The sequence below is a fragment of the Drosophila miranda genome (genome assembly GCF_003369915.1).
Source record: "Drosophila miranda strain MSH22 chromosome Y unlocalized genomic scaffold, D.miranda_PacBio2.1 Contig_Y1_pilon, whole genome shotgun sequence".
Classification (NCBI taxonomy): Eukaryota; Metazoa; Arthropoda; class Insecta; order Diptera; family Drosophilidae; genus Drosophila; species Drosophila miranda.
In genome coordinates, this window is record NW_022881603.1 from 44,542,710 (window position 1) to 44,551,240 (window position 8,531).

Sequence of the window (8,531 nt, forward strand, 5' to 3'; positions counted from 1 at the left end):
ACCGTGTGGGAGGTTTGCAGTGGATATAACAGGCCCATTCCCAACCAGGAACAGTGAAAATAAATATGTGCTCGTGGTAATTGATTATTTTAGCAAGTGGCAAATCACGTACGACACCACTTCACCCTCAATCCGGTGAAATGGTGGAACGTTTTAACAGAACTTTAGAAGAGCATCTTTGGAAAGTCGTCGATGCAAATCAGAAAAATTGGGATGAGCTTATTCCAATATTTTTAATGGACTATCGCACCGGAAAGCAGGATACGACAGCGACCACTCCGGCGGCGGCAATATTTGGGAACGATTTAAGGCTTCCGGCTGATTTAAAATTCGGCGTAACCTTAACTTTTAATGGAACTACCAATGATGGTGATAGAAGAGACCAGTTAATCGAGATTCACAAATTCAGAAGAAGTCCCATCCAATTAATGAGTGATAGAACAAAGATCTGAAGGCGTTTTATCTGTTTTATAATCCACAAAGGAAGAAAGTATTATCTCCGAAGCTACGCACAAATTGGCAGGGTCCTAATACAATCATAGAACGAATTAATGATCTAATGTATCGCGTTCAAAAGAAAGATAACTGAAGCTTACCATGGAACCGGCTAGGAGCTTATTCGAGACGAACAAGCTAAGGTGGAGGAGGGCAGTATAACGATTGTGAAAATCCAGTAGGCCGATTATTTTTAATACAAAACAGTCAGTCTCTCGGTGTTGTTTGGAAGAGCATACAAATTCTACACTCCTCAATCCGAAATACGCCCGCTAATAATTTTTCCAGATAATAATAATTTTAATTTGTTAGAAGAAGCAGATTACCAAAAGCTAATTTTGTATCTCAGTTCAGTACCGTCGTTAGTACCAGTGATTGCTGACTCTGGGCTGTTGTTTAGTCGTTAGAGTTACATTTTATATTTCAGATTGAAAGACGCTGATCTTGGGTTTCATTTAATTGTGGATCGACGAACGGACAGGTGGACTTCGGTGAAGACTGTTTTGCAAAGAATCTCGGTAATTAACTAGCACGGACTGCTTTAAACCAGCTCAAGATAGACTCAGAAATTGAAAATATCGTTATTAATTTCTAGATTTATTTTCCGGGTATTATTCATGTAGTATATGTGCTTCGTCCGTCGGGGCTCTTTCAAAAAGCTATATCAGAAGTGAGCACAAAGTTTTCCAAAGATGAATATAGATTTCGACTGGTTGTGTGCTCGGCTCTTTCTGATCTGCATGACTTTGTCGATGCTAGCCAATTAACACCCGATATGGGAGGCGTTTTGATCTACTCTCATCACGATTGGATACAACAAAGAATTTTATGTATTTTATTTTCAGTATATATGTACATACATACATATAGGTTTTTTGTTTGTTTTACTTCAATTGTGTTATACTTTACAGTCGCTTGAAAAGTTTTCGAGCCTAACTTACCAAGTTTCTGCTGAACTGGATATATTTATTACAAATATACACGATACTGAGTCTCCTAATTCAGTAGAGGCCACAAAAAATCTATTATAAGTTCAAGGGTCAGACTATACCCGCTTAAAGGTCAGTTTCAGTCCTTTTTGTTTTTTATTTGTTTGTCATTTGTGTATTCACCTAGGAGGAAATACTTTCTGCATCTAAGCACGGAGAGTCCCTTCTTGACAACATTAAGTTAATTGATGAGTATAAGGAATTCTCTGAGCGCACCGGTAACGTTAGTGCCATAGAAAGGTTTGTAATCAGAATTTCAAAATATGTACTAACAATATTAATTCGACTTAACGATTTTAATATATTTTGAAAATTTTGTTTCTGTTCTAACAACTAAAACTAAACGTTTACAACAAACTCCAAGTAAATTCGGTTTTAAAGCTCTGCACTGGTTTTGTATTCTCATAATTTAAGAAAGTAAGATATTCAGTTAAGGGGCATGTTTGAAAACTAGATCCAATTATTTGATATTCTTTATGTCAAATATTTGAAATACATTCATTGAAAAATAACATTTAGTGACAAAGTACTAACTATTCTAAAATGGGTTTGCAGCATTGATGTATACATTTGTTACTAGTTATGATTTTAGATGAATTTTAATCCTGTAATCAATTAGTGCAAACAGTGCTTCTCGTTGCCATTGCATGGATATACATATAATTGTTTGTGTTTTTTTATAGTAGACTATATAACAAACATTTTATGATAAATACAACTTAGAACGCTATAGTTGCGGAGTTTTTGCTTCGTCGACATCAAGATGCAAATTCAATAATGTCCAATTCAAATAATGTAGCATTTCCGGTCAAGGAAGCGTTAAGCAAATTAGCTCTACTACAGATGGTCTCGAGGATCCCAGTGCTCAAGCGGATTGACCACCGTCCAACCCGACATAATTGTCTCAATTAAATATGTACATATATATGAATAATATCAACCTTCAGACATCCTGGACATAATCACTAGCAGCATTAGAATTTTAAATTGGCACCCATTTATTCACTCAATTCACCAACAGCACCAACACATATATGTACATTTGTGTGCATTTAAACAACTGATTAAATGTTTTAAAGCTCATTTAAGTGTCACTCATCTCGCTTATCAAAGTTGTTGTCGTCTTTTGTCTTTCCCAACGTGCGCACGGGTGCATACATATGTAACAAACCAAAATAAGATTTCAAAATCAAATGAACTCAATGCACTGTTCGCCTACCAACAACCCGACGTGCAGATCCAGTGCAGGGCAGCCGATGAACCGTCAGCAAATTATTTATCATCAACAATATACATTTAAAAAACCCCAACATTATGATGATTGTCGCGATTACCGTAGACTACTCGTGCAGCTGGAGGAATCTGAGCCACGCTTCGATGAGTTCTGGCGAACGCACCGCAATCGCCTGGAACAGTGTCTGCGTCTGCGGATGTTCGAGCAGGGGTTTCGCGATCTGCAGGTATGGTGCAGTGCCATAATGCAGTCTTATCAAAACTGTTCCTCATTATTCTGAACCGCTCCTATAGAACCTATTCGATGTGCATCTTAAGGCGATTGCTGAACTGACTGAAATTGGCGAGAGCGTGGAACGTGTTGCTATGCTGATTCAAGAAACCGAGTAATTTCAAGCAATGATCAGGACTGACGTTGAGCGTATCGAAGAAGTTGTTCATGCCGGACAGCAGTTGATAGGCTCACGCGGACTTTACCCCTGGGAGGTCGTTCAGCCCAAATGTGATGAGCTCCAGCGCGTTCGCGACGTAATTGGCATGCGTCTAACCAAAAGGTTGGATATCCTGGCCAAAAATAGCGAACTAATGGAGAGAGTTGAAAAGGTAAGCATTGCTAGATTGTTTTTACAAAGTTTTTCTACTGACGTTCCCATTCCTTTTATGAAGGCTAATCAGTGGTGCGCCAATGGTGTGGAGTTGTTGGCTTCCCAACGCATCGAAAAGTGCTCAGTATCAGCAGATTTGGCCGAGCAGAGTCTACACGAGATACAAGCTTTCATCGCTTCTGCTTCTGAATTTAAATTATCTAGTCCAAGTGAATTTTAAAAAATTTTCCTTGATAGCACTACTCCTGAGACCAAAGCTCTCGTATCACAGGTGAGTGGATCAGTGGATCCATTAAAAAGATTATAATTTTGTTTGATTACAAATCAAAATTGTATCATGCTGACTAAAATTAAAGTACATCGTGAAATTTGTATTGCGATGATTGTTTACGGTTTTTGTGGATACACGCATTGTGCCATTCAAAAGAATACGAGATGTGCATTTTGATACCCGATATAATTATCCCGGTATTAGGATATATTAGATTTGTACGGAAAGTGGATGTGTGTAACATCCAGAAAGAAGCGTTTCCGACCCCATAAATGATATATCCTCTTGATCAGCATTAATAGCCGAGGCGATAGAGCCATTTCTGTCTGTCCGTCCGTCCGTCTGTCCGTCCCTGTGAGCGCCTCGCGCTCAGAGACTATAAGAGCTAGCGCAACGACATTTTGTATCCGTATTCTGTGATATGTCACTGTTACAAGTGTATTTCAAAACTTCGCCACGCCCCCTTCCGCCCCCACAAAGAGCGAAAATCTTTGGCATCCACAATTTTTAAGATACGAGAAAACCAAAATCGCAGATTCATGCTGACTGCAGAATCTAAATTAGATCATTATTATAGTCTGACGGAAAAAATAAAGTTTCAGTAGCTTCGTAGTGTGGCCACATGCGTTTTCTGTCCCCCTCTCACACATACTTTGTCGCGCATAATGTGTGCCCTCTGGCGGAGTGGACCTATACTGACTTAGTATCGGGTATAGTAAATGTAGAGTCGCGGCCGTAGCAGCGACTCACAACGTTCCCCCTCGTTTTTTTTTTATCTATGGCAGAAACCTTTGCGTGGCGGTGCGGTATATTAACAGTACGAATGTTTGTTAATAGGTGGAAAGAGGATGGCGGAGTGCGGGAAAAAATGGAAAAAGTGGCATAAATTATAGAATTGCATATTGACAACCACCGGGTAGTATAGTGTCGCGACTCTTCGACGTCAGGGCTGGTTTAATATCGATAATTTGCACTATTGTTTAGGGTTTGTTTCTAAAACGATTTATAAAGATTTCTTTCATTGCAAAAAGGTTGAACAAATAGAGCTTGGAGTTTAACTCAAACTTTCGAGAATCGTGTTTTAGCGCAAAAATTGCGTATTCTAGAATTTTGTATCAATTCGCCGATCATTAAGCTATTGTATATGATGAACGTTATTTTGAAGAAAAAATTATAAAGTTATAAATAATTTTCCAACTTGTAGTTGTCTGTACTTTAATGTATGGCCTGATATTAACTAATCTTAAATCGACAGCGCGAATTCAAAATCTTAAAAGTCTGTCGGGAAACAATTTATTTTATATATACATTCATTAGCTGTTAATTACCGTTTTTTCATATAAAAAAGGAAAAAGTTAAACAAAAAAATTTAAGTTGTCAAAAATTGCAGTCAGATGACATTAGTCTTGGCACTATTAGCACGAAACCAGGGATGAGTAAGTCTTCTTCTTTAACAATTTTATAAAGAATATCGAAAAACGCGGTCCGGTGAAACGACCATCCGTCTCAGGAAGTAAGAAGAAGACCACCCCAAAGGACCATACAAGTTGGATCGTATTCTTTAACGCTTGAGCATCGAAAATGGCATAAGTTACCATTGTAACGTTGTACCGTTGGCATAGTTACCGATATTAGCACCAAAACTTCACTGTGGCATGATCAGGAGACAGGACCTAACGGTCGGCGGCCAGCAAAAATATTACTTTTGGCACTAAAAATGCGAAACTTGGACTGTAAATGACTGGAGAAACGTAATTTTTTTAATGAATCTAAGATAAACCTGTTTGGGAAAGTATGACATATAATCGTCGGAAAGTCGGCGTGACTTAAACGAACGATTTGGCAGGGAGGCAACAGGATGGTCTGGGTGGGGATGGTTTTTTTTTTTTATTATGGAGTTAGGTATCTGGCTCTAATTGACGAGTAGGTGAACTCGGTCACGTCGAAACAAATTTCAGAGTAAAACATCAGACCGGCTAATGAGGAGCACTTTCCATATTCTGACGCCCTCATCTTCTAGGACCATTCTGATTCCATTCCTTGGCTCCGTGCAAGATTTGTCAGAAATATTTTTTTAAACTTTGTTATTTTATTGTGCTACGATTTATTTAAAAGGTTTGATTTTTCCAATGATTTTTTTTTTTTTTTTTTAGCTATTTTTTTATCTGTTCTGAATCCGATGGAGAAATTTTGACACATCATAACACATTTTTTATGAAAGCAGAGACAAAACTTTATCTGTATTGAAAAAACATATAGAAATAAGTGAGACATAACGATATAAACAACTAAACAATCTGTAATCTAGAGATACCAGATACCAGATGCTGCAATTTGTTATCCGGTTTACTTAGATTAAATCATGGCATGGGTACCCAAGGCAACTGCTTCTGTCCCATATAAAAAAAGATGTTTCGTTGCTCTCAACCCGCCCATTCGCACAAGTGACTGGACTGGACTATTTTGTACCCTTCTTATACTCTTGTACTCGCACAAAAGAAACATATGATCAGAGAAGCAGATTTGTCTCCAGCGAATAAAATATAAAATGAGACAGGTATACATTGTGTTTAGTTTATTTCTTAAAAACATCTTCTTCAATTAATAAAATCAATGGAACCAATAGATTCAGGTAGTTCAACTTCTTTCTTTCTTTCAAGTTGCATTGCTATGCCGTCAAACTTGTTTCGTTAAATTGTAGTTGAAAGACTTATTCTCTAGTTTTAAAACTGGTTTCCTGTAGTTTAAGGCAATATGCATAATACGAAGAAATTACTAAATCGCATTTTATTACATAAAAAGAACATTTAAAAATAATTGTATTAGGTCATATCCTTGTGAGGCAAGACAGTCTCTAAAGACGTTTAGAGATACAGATTCCAAATTGTTTGAACAGTCATGAGTCGGGAAGGCCACTCTTGCGCGGGTTTCTCTCTTTTTTTGTTCCAGAAAGGCCTGTCCAAGTATGCATGAAATAGGCCATGCAAACCCGTTTTCTTTCTACCAGTTATTTAACTGTAAGCACATTAAACCTGACCCATTTTTCCAAGCTCGCTAGCCCGCTTTCTAAGCATGTTTAATCAGTTTGAAAAATCGACGTCCTTGATGGGAAGGAAATGCAGATTGATCTAAAAAAAGTTGGTAAGAACATTACGCACCAGCATTCGACAACGAGAGGAACAATAATATATTTGTATACCAATTGTAACATCTATGTTCATTTAAATTTGGTTTAATCTGAAAACCATTCGCAAAAACGGCTAAAACAAGCGCGTTCATCGATGGCATCTTGCATAAGAGGAGGTCAACGGAAGTCTCTTTTACAGCTGGTGGTTGTGCAACCCAAAGAGGTTGTTAAAGTTCAATAACGCGTTGACCATCCTGCCAAAAGAACAGAAAGTTTATGGGAACCCTGGCCAAATAAATTAAACTTAACCAATGTACTCGAAAGGCTACAAAATGTTTAGTACGAAAATGTTAAATTACATTATTTGACTGGACTTTCGGTAAATTTCAAATTGTTAAAAACTGGTTAGCTCAGTGAAGTGTCAGCATCATGTACATCGAAGCATGTGCCTTCGGCAAGTTGAAGATGCGCTCAAGCATTTTTGATAAGACCCCGGCGACAAAGTGGGGTCGCCTTGGCGCAATTACGTAAAATGTCAAACGGCATAACACCGCAACTTTACTGCAATCCCCGTTCAAAAAGCGTTGAGCAATAATGGCGTCCTAGACAAATTAAACAAGAGCCCGGAAAAATATCAATGCAGATGCAAGCAAGGTACCAGCAAGTGAACTAATCATTAATCTGAAATCAGAACTAATAAACATATCGTCAAAATGTTAAGAGTTTGGTAAAAGTAAATTATCTGATGAATTTGTTATGAGAATGCCCATATTAGATTTTAAGTTAGAAGCCGGATTGTGCCTTGGTTACAGGGCAATTATTCGTAAGCATTAGAATCGCTGAAAATCCAAAACCTTGTATGTTTTATTGTCTGTTTTCAGCTGCCTCAAGAAATGGTTCATCATCCGTGCGGGTGACTTTCTAAAAAAGTTGTTCTTTCCGTTGCACTAAAAAGGTTTTCACTCAACCAATGGAAAAGAAAATCACATGCTCTTCAACTGAATTCTGCGTCTTAAGTGTAATCAATGAACTGTGGCAAGGGTTAGCGAGGTCCCATGAAGCGAGAGACACTTGTATTGTACAATAAAATGTACAGGATAAATGTACAAATAAAGGCTATACTCGTATAAAATCAGTTTGTTTTGATCACATCTATCTCGCCCGTGAGTTCGCTCATTCTCTCGCCCTCTTTTATCATTAATCCTATCCGCTATTTTGGAGGTAGTGGGAGCTGCAATGTGTGTTGATACGTTTTGATTCTTTTCACTTTATATTTACATATTAAAACGAAAATAATATGCAGTTAGGCAAAGAATAAGTATTGTAACCAGAGTACAGAGTAAAAGTTGAATAAGAGCATTTCCATGATGTCGCACGGAACCGCCGCACAGTGGTCCAAAATCTGAAAACCGGTGGCAAAAGTGATTTTTATAATTTGATAGAGACTTCAGCTGGGCTTTAAAATCTCCGCGAAAATCGAATTTTTAGTTGAATATAGGAGATGTGAGCCTTCAAACTCTTGATCTATTTTTCTTCTTCTATTTTTCAATTTTGACGTAACGTTCAGAAAAAATAACCCCTGGTTGAAGAAGAATACAAAGTGCAAATAATTAGACCAACTTTTGAATTTTTAATTTAATTATTATTTATAGTAAAAATAATCATTAGAAGTTCCTTATCGAAAAAAAAAAATTGTTTAAAAACTAAGCAATCTACACAATACAGTTCATATCATAAAAAACATCTACATATATTCGTTCAGAAGTAGTCCCCATTGTGGCCCGTACACATTTAAAGTAAACAAAATATAT

At 37.4% G+C, this 8,531-nt stretch overlaps 1 long non-coding RNA gene across 1 annotated transcript; it reads left to right on the forward strand.

Annotated features, from left to right (window-relative positions):
* The first annotated feature begins 748 nt into the window (after positions 1–748).
* On the forward strand, positions 749–7,618 carry LOC117190090. The gene is made up of 8 exons (XR_004473645.1): positions 749–856; positions 923–1,013; positions 1,091–1,556; positions 1,612–1,724; positions 2,824–2,944; positions 3,012–3,320; positions 3,384–3,593; positions 7,602–7,618. It is a non-coding gene; the product is annotated as an uncharacterized LOC117190090 (long non-coding RNA).
* The last annotated feature ends 913 nt before the right edge of the window (positions 7,619–8,531 follow it).